This window comes from Perca fluviatilis, chromosome 13 (genome assembly GCF_010015445.1).
Source record: "Perca fluviatilis chromosome 13, GENO_Pfluv_1.0, whole genome shotgun sequence".
NCBI lineage: Eukaryota > Metazoa > Chordata > Actinopteri > Perciformes > Percidae > Perca > Perca fluviatilis.
The window spans coordinates 33106843-33119393 of NC_053124.1; positions in this window are offsets into that span (position 1 = coordinate 33106843).

Here is a 12551-nt window from a genome sequence, read left to right on the forward strand (position 1 = left end):
TTTCGACCTTTCTTGTCACTTTTTTCGATGTTTTTGTCACTTTTTTCACTTATTTTGACCTTTTTGTATTTTATTTCGACCTTTTTGTCACTTTTTTCGACCTTTTTGTCACTTATTTTTATGTTTTTGTCACTGTTTTTTAAAAAGCTCTCCATTTGTTCTCAAGTCTCAGAAGGTAATTCCAATAACCCTTCTCAGATCCAAACAAAGGCGCGCTGTAATTGTAACTGCCGAGCTAATTACAAACTCAGCCTCATCAGAACCGGAGCGCCGTAATCACCGTGTTTAACCACTCGGCGCTCTCGTGGTGACGGCAGGCGCCGTCCTCCCTGCACGCACACACACACACTAGCAGCAGATTAACCAGCTGGGTTTTTAAAAAGGACTCAGCACTCACACACCCCTTCACCAGCTCCCAATCTACGCTCCAAATGTGTAACACTGTCCAAAGAATGTGACGAAAAGAAATTGGAATAAAAAAAAAAACAGTTTTTGTCTGTTTCGTCAGTTTATTTTTCACATATCAACATTTTGCGACGTTTTTGTCAGTTTTGTTGATGTTTCTGTCAGTTTTTGTAATTTTTTTTGACATTTTTGTCAGTTTTTTTGACATCTTTGTCAATTCATTCAACGTTTTTGTCTCTTTTTTCGAATTTTTTTCCGTTTTTTTTGACATTTTTGTCAATTTTTTTTGACATTTTTGTCAATTTTTTTTGACATTTATGTCAGTTTTTTTTTACATTTTTGTCAGTTCTTGTCAGTTTTGTTGATGTTTTTGTCAGTTTTTGTCATTTTTTGACATTTTTGTCACTTTTGTTGATGTTTTTGTCAGTTTTTGTCACTTTTGTTGATGTTTTTGTCAGTTTTTGTCACTTTTATTGATGTTTCTGTCAGTTTCTGTCAGGTTTTTTTTGACATTTTTGTCACTTTTGTTGATGTTTCTGTCAGTTTTTGTCAGGTTTTTTTGACATTTTTGTCAGTTTTTTTTTTACATTTTTTCTCACTTTATTCAATGTTTTTGTCTCTTTTTTCGAATTCTTTTATGTTTTTGTCAGTTTTTGACATTTTTGTCATTTTTTTTTGACATTTTTGTCAGTTTTTGTCAGTTTTGTTGATGTTTCTGTCAGTTTTTGTCAGTTTTTTTGACATTTTTGTCACTTTATTCAATGTTTTTGTCTTTTTTTTCGAATTCTTTTATGTTTTTGTCAGTTTTTGACATTTTTGTCATTTTTTTTTGATATTTTTGTCAGTTTTGTTGATGTTTTTGTCAGTTTTTGTCACTTTTTTTGACATTTTTTGTCAGTTTTTTTTGACGTTTTTGTCACTTTATTCAACGTTTTTGTCTCTTTTTTTTTCGAATTCTTTGATGTTTTTCCCAATTTGTTTCCACGTTTTTGTCATTTCTATTGACATTCTTTTCACATATCAACATTTTATTCTTGGGCCCTTCATATGAAAGGATTTGGGCTCTTCCGGACCGTCTCTAACTCTGGGTTCTGCGAGAGCAGAAAGCACAGGTGTGATGTCGGACCCCCCTGCTGGTTTTTCCAATCAGCTCCACGCAGCTCGCGGCTGCAACGCTCCTCTTCCTGCTCGGTCCCAGTTTAATTAAAGAGACGAGTCACATGACCTCACCTGCTGAGCCACAGCAACGCGCTCGCCAAACAGTCCGACACATACGACGGCAACAACGGTTGCACTCCAGTTTTATTCTTCGGAGAAAATACCAATACCAAGTAATACATAAATGACCTCCTTGATTATTTTGATTATTAGTTTTTAATGAAGATATCCAATCAGAGGCGGAGAAGGGGGAACACTGCGGCCTGGATTTACTCCTCGCTGACTGAAGGCCTCAGAAACACTCAACTGGGAAGGTTTCTAAAAGGGAAAATGGTTTGAAGTGTGCAGTCGCGGTTCTCGGAGAATTTCTGATTTCTTTTCCCGTAAATTCACGACTTTAATCTTAGAAATTTAGAGTTTTCTTCTCAGAGTGTTACCCCTCTTCCCGGTGGGCCGGCCTGGTTGTCTGGTTGTGAGGGCCGGTGTTCAGGTGTGGCACTGGGTTGAAATCATAGCTGAATATTATGGATGCTGTCCCTATGCTGCTGTAATGGGAAAATTACATTTAAGCACAATTCCTGATATTTTTATGTTTTATTTCTACTTTAATTCTCTCACAAATGCTGAAAGAGTCTATCTCATTCCCACATGCAGATTTTGATTCTAAACTTTGTGAGACATGCAGTCTGGAACATAATGTGAGCACTGTTAGCCTGAACCGATAAAGGTACAAGGTCACCCTAAAACTATCATGTTTTCCCATGCCAGTTAAGATGTAACTGGGGGGTGAAAGTTGTACAGGGAGGAGGAGGTGAGATGACTCCAAGATGTCTCTTGTGTTTCTCTGATTGTCTTGCGTATATCAGATTGCCTGTCAAAATTGTAGCGTCATAATAATCTAAGTGCGGTGTGTGCTGTCACTCTGAAGATGCATATAAGCCTGGTGTTCCTGTTCACTCATTAGAGAAACTGACTCCACGCTGGGCTGCAGCCTTTTGTGAAATCATGTTGCTCCTATATTTGCAAATATATCTTTTTTAATAAAATACAAAAACCCAACTTGGTGTTTTAGTCTCAGTCTGTCTTATTTGTTTCAATTTACTAAACTCTCAAACTCTGCTGCAAAGGAAACTTCCACGACACTGCCTGCACTCGCAGCCCACTTTTTGTATTTACAGTATTTATTTTGCAGAGTGCAGCCTGGTTAATGATGACCTATTTATGTTCGGAGTCCTCCGACATCAGCACCTTGCTTAAAAAAAACAACAACAAACCGTCATCGTACACAAGTCACCGGTGCTCGTTGGAGGATGCCACCGCGAGCAAAAAGAAGCCGTTTTAAACGGGTAATAGAAAGCGCAAAACGGCACTGAAAAAGAGTCAATTTAAAGTGTAGAGCTCTAGAAAGTGACGCGGCCAGATGACCTTTTTCTATTTTTAGCAAAACGCCAAATGAAGACGATGAGATGGGTAAGCTAAGTTAGTTAGGAAAAGTGCGCGCACAACCAGCGTTTATGTTTATGACTCAAACTTGTTCTTGTAGCTCCGCAGCAGCAGCTAGTAGGCCTACTAGTCCAGTTTGCTGCTAACAGTGACAATGAAGAGCCGTACGGTTACCAAGCAGCAGCTAGGAGCTGGCCGAACTCCAGTTTGGGCAGGTAGGGTTGATCATTGACTGAGTATTATTAAGAATTAATAAGAGTGTGGTGTTGACCTGCTCTATATGAAAAATGCCCTGGGATAATTAATGATGCCAGATGATTCGGCACTACCATAATGACACTGACATGACTTGATCAGAAAGCTTTGTAAAAAGGAGAGATTTGTGCTGAGAAATTATGACAATTTATAAAATGTGATTTAGTGTCAGAAGCAGAGCCAGTAGTGTGCATTAGGGATAGCTGCTGTCAGTGTGGATGGCACATCTACTGTAAGCTGTTGTATCACAGTGTGGGAACAAGCAAACATGATCAGATCAGCTACAATATAATCACTTTTTATGACCAAATATTACTTGTGACCCATTATGAAAGTTGTATGAAATATTCAAAGGAAAAAATAGATTATGGTGTCATTAGAAAGTGCAATACAATGTATATTGTTCTTTATTTAATCTGTGATTACTTATTTGCAGAGAAACAGATTCTTATATTGTTCACCATCATTGGGTTGTTGTTAAGATGTTAACTTTTCTAATAAATCTAAATTTTTAGGCAACACTTGGAAATAGTGATATTTTACAAAATACACCGAATTACAAGGATGTAGAGGACAGGGCGCTATTGCAGACCTATATACTAAGGTTTTGATTACATTTTTTTAATATAGTCATTCGTGAAGTAAAGCGGGCCGGTCTAAGACATGAAAATCCAGGGCTGAAAATGAGTCCCAATCCGGCCCTGGTTTGTCCCAGTGGTGTAGTCTAGGTGATACAATATAGTTTCCGTTATATATTTGACATATTTTGAATTGTCATCTGTTTTCTTTCTTTGCATAGGCTAAAAAAATATTTCGGCTCAAGTCTTTGACGCTCAAAATTTCCCTGGGTGGGGAGGACACCCAGACCCCACCCCCCCAAAGTCCCCTTCTGGCCCATACATATAAGTAGAGAATACCCACTGGAATACATTACACCGCTGGGTTGTCCCTTTTTTTCAACGCATTTCTAACTTTTTTTATCAAAGTTTTTGTCACTTTTTGACATTTTTTGCAACATTTGTAACTTTTTGTCAGTATTTTTGAAGTTTTTGTCACTTTTCTCAACTTTTTTAAGTTTTTCCCGATGTTTGTTACTTTTTTTTGACTTTAACAAATTTATTTCAAACTTTTTGTCACTTAAGTCAATTTTTTTTAAAGTTTTTTAACTTTTTCTCGACGTGTTTCTCATTTCTTTTTTTAGTTTTTGTCACTTTTTTTGGCGTTTTTGACACTTTTTGTCCGTTTTTTCAATGTTTTTGTTACTTTTTGTCAGTATTTTTGAAGTTTTTGTCACTTTTTGCAATGTTTTTGTCACTTTTTGTCAGTATTTTTTAAGTTTTTGTCACTTTTCTCAACTTTTTTTAAGTTTTTCCCGATGTTTGTTACTTTTTTTTGACTTGAACAAATTTATTTTGAACTTTTTGACACTTTTTTTGTCACTTTTTGTCAGTATTTTTGAAGTTTTTGTCAGTTTTGTCATTTTTTTTTTAAATTTTTAAACTTTTTCTCGACATGTTTCTCATTTCTTTTTTTGTTTTGCGTTTTTGTGCGCTTTTGTCACTCTTTTTGTCCGGTTTTTTCAATGTTTTGTTACTTTTTGTCAGTATTTTTTAAGTTTTTGTCACTTTTCTCAACTTTTTTTTAAGTTTTTCCCGATGTTTGTTACTTATTTTGACTTGAACAAATTTATTTCGAACTTTTTGACACTTTTTTTGTCACTTTTTGTCAGTATTTTTGAAGTTTTTGTCACTTTTGTCAATTTTTTTTTTAGTTTTTAAACTTTTTCTCGACGTGTTTCTCATTTCTTTTTTTAGTTTTTGTCACTTTTTTTGGCGTTTTTGACACTTTTTGTCAGTTTTTTCAATGTTTTTGTTACTTTTTGTCAGTATTTTTGAAGTTTTTGTCACTTTTTGCAATGTTTTTGTCACTTTTTGTCAGTATTTTTGAAGTTTGTCACTTTTTTTAAGTCTTTCCCGATGTTTGTCACTTTTTTTTAACTTGTTTCGCATTTCTTTCTAACTTTTTGACACTTTTTGACGTTTTTTTGTCACTTTTTGCAATCTTTTTGTCAGTATTTTTGAAGTATTTGTAACTTTTCTCAACGTTTTTGAAGTTTTTTCCTGATGTCTGTCCCTTTTTTTCGATGCGTTTCTAACTTTTTTCAAAGTTTTTGTCACTTTTAGAATTTTTTTCCATTTTTTGTTACTTTTTGTCAGTATTTTTAAGTTTTTGTCACTTTCCTCAACGTTTTTTAAGTTTTTCCCTATGTTTGTCACTTTTTTTCGACGTGTTTCTCATTTCTTTTGAAGTGTTTGTCACTTTTTTTCGACGTTCATGTCGTTAGGGGGGATGTGACCCATGAACTAAAATAAGTTTGACACCCCTGTCATACAAACACACAACTAAACATCTAAACTATCCCTTTGTTTTGGAACATATGACGCCCACTTCAACTAAAATTACCTGACAAGTGGAGGCGGATCAATCCAAAGACAAAATCCCCCCAAAAAACACAGATTATCAGTCTTAAAAATAAAATTAATTTTCACTAGTAATCTCTCGTTTAATTGTCTTTTCTTCGACAACATGACCGACAGCTTCTGCCGCTTACAACAAGAACCAGAAACCAAAACACATTGACTTTAGAAATATAACAACTCTGTCTTCTTACATCAGCGGTCATTGTCTCATTTTATTTTTTACAACTTTTTTCTTTTTCGTCAACCTTCTCAAATACAGAGCGCATACATCAGACATCTGTTTTTTTTTAAGTTTTTCCCAATGTTTGTCACTTTTTTTTTGACTTGAACAAATTTATTTCGAACTTTTTGACACTTTTTTTGTCACTTTTTGTCAGTATTTTTGAAGTTTTTGTCACTTTTGTCAATTTTTTTTTTAATTTTTAAACTTTTTCTCGACATGTTTCTCATTTCTTTTTTTGTTTTTGTCACTTTTTTTGGCGTTTTTGTCACTTTTTGTCCGTTTTTTCAATGTTTTTGTTACTTTTTGTCAGTATTTTTTAAGTTTTTGTCACTTTTCTCAACTTTTTTTAAGTTTTTCCCGATGTTTGTCACTTTTTTTTACTTGAACTAATTTCTTTCGAACTTTTTGACACTTTTTGTCACTTTTTGTCAGTATTTTTGAAGTTTTTGTCACTTTTGTCAATTTTTTAAAAAGTTTTTAAACTTTTTCTCGATGTGTTTCTCATTTCTTTTTTTGTTTTTGTCACTTTTTTTGGCGTTTTTGTCACTTTTTGTCCGTTTTTTCAATGTTCCAAAAAATCTAAAAAAATAAAAAAAAAGACTCTTTATACGCAACAGTAAAATGTGTCAGCGGCTCTATGAGATTAAAAATACGATACATCGCATGATAAATGGAAAACAAAAACATGCAAAACTTTACAAAAAATAAACGTTTGTTTGCGTGTTTGTCAGTCCCTCCAGAAAAACGCGATTATGCGATCGCATAATTCAATGCATAATCAGCCAAAGTCTGCAAAATATGCGGGGGCTTGCATGATTTCACAATCCCAACATTTTCATCGCAAAAGAAGTTACACATATATCTTAGCAGAAAGTTGAAAAATGTTGCGTTTACTTCACACAAGAGCAGCCATTTCACCCCTGTCATCACTTTTGTTCCCTCAATTTCATCGCATAAAATAAAATTGCATAAATATCCATTTTTTAAAGAAAACGTGCTGCATAGTGAAGGGTTTTTGCCCTGCAACAATCACATAAAAAAACTCCACATTTTTCTGGAAGAACTGATTTATTCGTGAAAATGGAAAGCACCTTGCTGCAGAGTGGAGGAGCCTTTCAGGACCTCTCAGGTGGTCTGGGACAGGTCTACTACACTATGAGCCACCCAGACCTCTCAGGTGGTCTGGGACAGGTCTACTTACACTATGACTCACCCAGACCTCTCAGGTGGTCTGGGACAGGTCTACTACACTATGACCCACCCAGACCTCTCAGGTGGTCTGGGACAGGTCTACTACACTATGAGCCACCCAGACCTCTCAGGTGGTCTGGGACAGGTCTACTACACTATGACCCTCCCAGACCTCTCAGGTGGTCCGGGACAGGTCTGCTACACTATGACCCACCCTGACCTCTCAGGTGGTCCGGGACAGGTCTACTACACTATGACCCTCCCAGACCTCTCAGGTGGTCTGGGACAGGTCTATTACACTATGACTCACCCAGAGCTCTCAGGTGGTCTGGGACAGGTCTACTACACTATGACTCACCCAGAGCTCTCAGGTGGTCTGGGACAGGTCTACTACACTATGACCCACCCAGAGCTCTCAGGTGGTCTGGGACAGGTCTATTTTACACTATGACCCACCCAGACCTCTCAGGTGGTCTGGGACAGGTTCCTACACTTATGACCCTCCCAGACCTCTCAGGTGGTCCGGGACAGGTCTACTACAATATGACCCACCCAGACCTCTCAGGTGGTCTGGGACAGGTCTATTACACTATGACTCACCCAGAGCTCTCAGGTGGTCTGGGACAGGTCTACTACACTATGACTCACCCAGACCTCTCAGGTGGTCCGGGACAGGTCTACTACACTATGACTCACCCAGACCTCTCAGGTGGTCTGGGACAGGTCTATTACACTATGACTCACCCAGAGCTCTCAGGTGGTCCGGGACAGGTCTACTACACTATGACCCACCCAGACCTCTCAGGTGGTCCGGGACAGGTCTACTACACTATGACTCACCCAGAGCTCTCAGGTGGTCTGGGACAGGTCTACTACACTATGACTCACCCAGACCTCTCAGGTGGTCTGGGACAGGTCTATTACACTATGACTCACCCAGAGCTCTCAGGTGGTCCGGGACAGGTCTATTACACTATGACTCACCCAGAGCTCTCAGGTGGTCTGGGACAGGTTACTGCACACTATGACCGACCTAGACTCCAGGCGGTCTGGGGCAGGTGGTTCTACTTGTTGTCCCCAGAGTCAGAACTAAACAGGGGGAAGCAGCGTTCAGTTTTTATGCTCCACATATCTGGAACAAACTCCCAGAAACCTGCAGGTCCACTGCAACTCTCAGTTCTTTTAAATCTAAGCTAAAGACCTATCTTTTTGATGTTGCTTTTCTTTAAATAATCGATTTTATTAACTTAAATTTCTTATACTGCACTTTAACTTTTTATTCTTATACTGCACTATCAATTTTATTCTTGTCTTTTAATGTTTTTAATTTGTTTATTAATGTTTTTAAATTGTTTTTAATTGTTTTCTTACTGCTCTTTAATGTTTTATGTAAAGCACTTTGAATTGCCCTGTTGCTGAAATGTGCTCTACAAATAAAGCTGCCTTGCCTTGTGTAACGTACCGGGAGAGCAGCGGCTACGCGGGTTTAGCGAGTTGTATTAGTAAGTAAGTAAGTAAGTAAATTTTATTTATATAGCACATTTAAACATAGCGGAGCTATCCAAAGTGCTGAACAGGGTAAAAGCAAAAACAAATAAACAGTAAAACAGCCAACAAGACAAAAGACAGCATCAGAAAACAATTTAAAATGCCAGGGAATACAGATATGTTTTCAATTTAGATTTAAAAAGGAGGAAGGAGGAAATTCTGCATATGGAGGTTGGGTATGGTGGGGGTGGATGGGTCAAACAACACAGGACTTTCACCCAGGAGACAAGGCTTCGCGTCCCACTTGTTACCTAAAGTGACAAAGTGCTGTGTCGGCTCCTAAATTAAGGAACGATCTGCCTTCTGCGTGTTAAACAGGCCTCTTCTCTGTCTGGTTTATTAAATCGTGTCTTAAAACCCATCTCTTCTCTGTGGCCTTTGATACCTAGTAAGATGTCGACTTTATTTACTTCATTTAATTATTTATTTTGATTGCTTTTTATTGCGCGGCTGTTATTGTTACTCATGTTATTGTCTTTTATTTATGATGTCATATATATATGATCTCTGTACAGCACTTTGGTCAGCTTTGGTTGTTTTAAAAGCGCTTAACAAATAGAAGTTCGATTGCATAAAGTCGCTTTCTTCTCTAAGCGTCCCGTTATTCCCGCGTGCCGCGGACTAGAAGAAGAAGAAGAAGAAAAAGGTAAAAAACGGCAGCATTTCTTTTTAACTTTTTGTCACTTTTTGACATTTTTTGCGACATTTGTCACTTTTTTTCAGTATTTTTTTTTCTCAAATTTTTTTAAGTTTTTCCCGATGTTTGTCACTTTTTTTTTGACTCGTTTCTCATTTCTTTCAAACTTTTTGACACATTTTTTGTCACTTTTTGCAATCTATTTGTCAGTATTTTTGAAGTTTTTGTCACTTTTTGACATTTTTTGCAACATTTGTCACTTTTTGTCAGTATTTTTGAAGTTTTTCACTTTTCTCAACTTTTTTTTAAAGTTTTTCCCGATGTTTGTCACTTTTTTTTCGACGCGTTTCTCATTTCTTTTGAAGTTGTTGTCACTTTTATTGGCGATTTGTCACTTTTTGTCCGTTTTTTCAATGTTTTTGTTACTTTTTGTCAGTATTTTTGAAGTTTTTGTCACTTTTCTCAACTTTTTTTAAAGTTTTTCCCGATGTTTGTCACTTTTTTTGGACTTGAACTCATTTCTTTTGAACTTTTTGACATTTTTTTGCTCTTTCTACGGACTAGAAGAAGAAGAAGAAAAAGGTAAACAACAGCAGAACTGGCAGCAGCATTGACGTCAATGCTTGGATCTGATTGGATGAGCTACTTGGTGGGAATCGAGCCTTTAATTCGCCATAAAAGAGCTCATCTTAACCCGGTGAGTTTACAAGAGAGACTGTATGTCCCCTAATACTGTATCTGAAGTCTCTTTTATATAGACATTAGTGGTCCCCTAATACTGTATCTGAAGTCTCTTTTATATAGACCTTAGTGGTCCCCTAATACTGTATCTGAAGTCTCTTTTATATAGGCCTTAGTGGTCCCCTAATACTGTATCTGAAGTCTCTTTTATATAGACCTTAGTGGTCCCCTAATACTGTATCTGAAGTCTCTTTTATATAGACCTTAGTGGTCCCCTAATACTGTATCTGAAGTCTCTTTTATATAGACCTTAGTGGTCCCCTAATACTGTATCTGAAGTCTCTTTTATATAGACCTTAGTGGCCCTCTAATACTGTATCTGAAGTCTCAGGGGGGGACCATAGGCAGGCTGGGGGAACTCATATTAATGTTAAAAAACTTCATAAAGTGAAATTTCCATGCCATGGGACCTTTAAGTGTATCTGTCTCGGTTAACCCCCTCTCTCCCTGCCTCCTTAAAGGACAAATCCGGCGCAAAATGAGCCTATAGGGGTTAATAACACATGTGTACCGAGTCAACCCTTCTCTGTGATATGTTTTCATGCTAATCTAACGTGACCAGTTTTAGCGAAAACCGTTAATTAGCTTATAACGCTAGTCGTCGGGGCAAAAAGTAAAAAGAAATCTGTATTTCTACACCACTAACAAGGCTCAAAATAGCACCACGCTTCCACGGTAGCATAATGAGGGTCCCTACATGTAAACACAAGCATTGTGTACAGACAGTTTATTAAAAAGATAGATTATAAAGACATTACCTTCGGGTATACAGGCAGACGCCACCTCGGGGAAACCGAACACCGCGCAACTGTGAGCTGAACTGACACATTTGCTATTAACCCTTAACCATTTTGCGCCGGATTTGTCCTTCAACACACATTCCCAAAGAAAGTGAACGAAAAGGGAGGCAGGAGAAAAAGCTCTGGCTGTCCGGGAGATGTCGGCCAAATCTTCTGTAATAAGAAGTTGTTGTGCAAGAATGTTTATTTTGCAAAAACATCTAAAAAGTAAATTATGTGAACGCTGACTCAAACAGCTGGGATCTTTGAGATCAATTTGAGGAGTGTCTACGGTTAGCATTTCCCACATTTTTATCGTGGCATGCAGCGTTCCTGGTCTTGGTCTCTTGTCCAAACACCCCAGGAAGTCCTGGTCTCGGTCTCGGTACACTCTGGTCTCGATGATGGTGTCACTACCCAAAGTGAGTAGAGTGCAAGTTTGAGTAGCGCATGCGTCACTTTGCGACAAGTAGCCTACTAGATGCTAACGGTGTTTTGAGCAAACGTTTTTATATATGTCAGTGGTTATTAATCAAGTAGCCTACTAGATGCTAACGGTGTTTTGAGCAAACGTTTTTATATATGTCAGTGGTTAGTAATCAAGTAGCCTACTAGATGCTAACGGCGTTTTGAGCTAACGTTTTTATATATGTCAGTGGTTAGTAATCAAGTAGCCTACTAGATGCTAACGGTGTTTTGAGCTAACGTTTTTATATGTCAGTGGTTAGTAATCAAGTAGCCTACTAGATGCTAACGGCTTTTTGAGCTAACGTTTTTATATATGTCAGTGGTTAGTAATCAAGTAGCCTACTAGATGCTAACGGTGTTTTGAGCTAACGTTTTTATATGTCAGTGGTTAGTAATCAAGTAGCCTACTAGATGCTAACGGCTTTAATTAATATGGTAAACAAGTAGCTACTAGATGCTAACGGCTTTTGAGCTAACGCTTTTATATATGTCAGTGGTTAGTAATCAAGTAGCCTACTAGATGCTAACGGCGTTTTGAGCTAACGTTTTTATATATGTCAGTGGTTAGTAATCAAGTAGCCTACTAGATGCTAACGGCGTTTTGAGCTAACGTTTTTATATATGTCAGTGGTTAGTAATCAAGTAGCCTACTAGATGCTAACGGCGTTTTGAGCTAACGTTTTTATATATGTCAGTGGTTAGTAATCAAGTAGCCTACTAGATGCTAACAGCGTTTTGAGCTAACGTTTTTATATGTCAGTGGTTAGTAATCAAGTAGCCTACTAGATGCTAACAGTGTTTTGAGCTAACGTTTTATATATGTCAGTGGTTAGTAATCAAGTAGCCTACTAGATGCTAACAGTGTTTTGAGCTAACGTTTTTATATATGTCAGTGGTTAGTAATCAAGTAGCCTACTAGATGCTAACGGTGTTTTGAGCTAACGTTTTTATATGTCAGTGGTTAGTAATCAAGTAGCCTACTAGATGCTAACAGTGTTTTGAGCTAACGTTTTTATATGTCAGTGGTTAGTAATCAAGTAGCCTACTAGATGCTAACGGTGTTTTGAGCTAACGTTTTTATATATGTCAGTGGTTAGCAATCAAGTAGCCTACTAGATGCTAACGGTGTTTTGAGCTAACGTTTTTATATATGTCAGTGGTTAGTAATCAAGTAGCCTACTAGATGCTAACGGTGTTTTGAGCTAACGTTTTTATATGTCAGT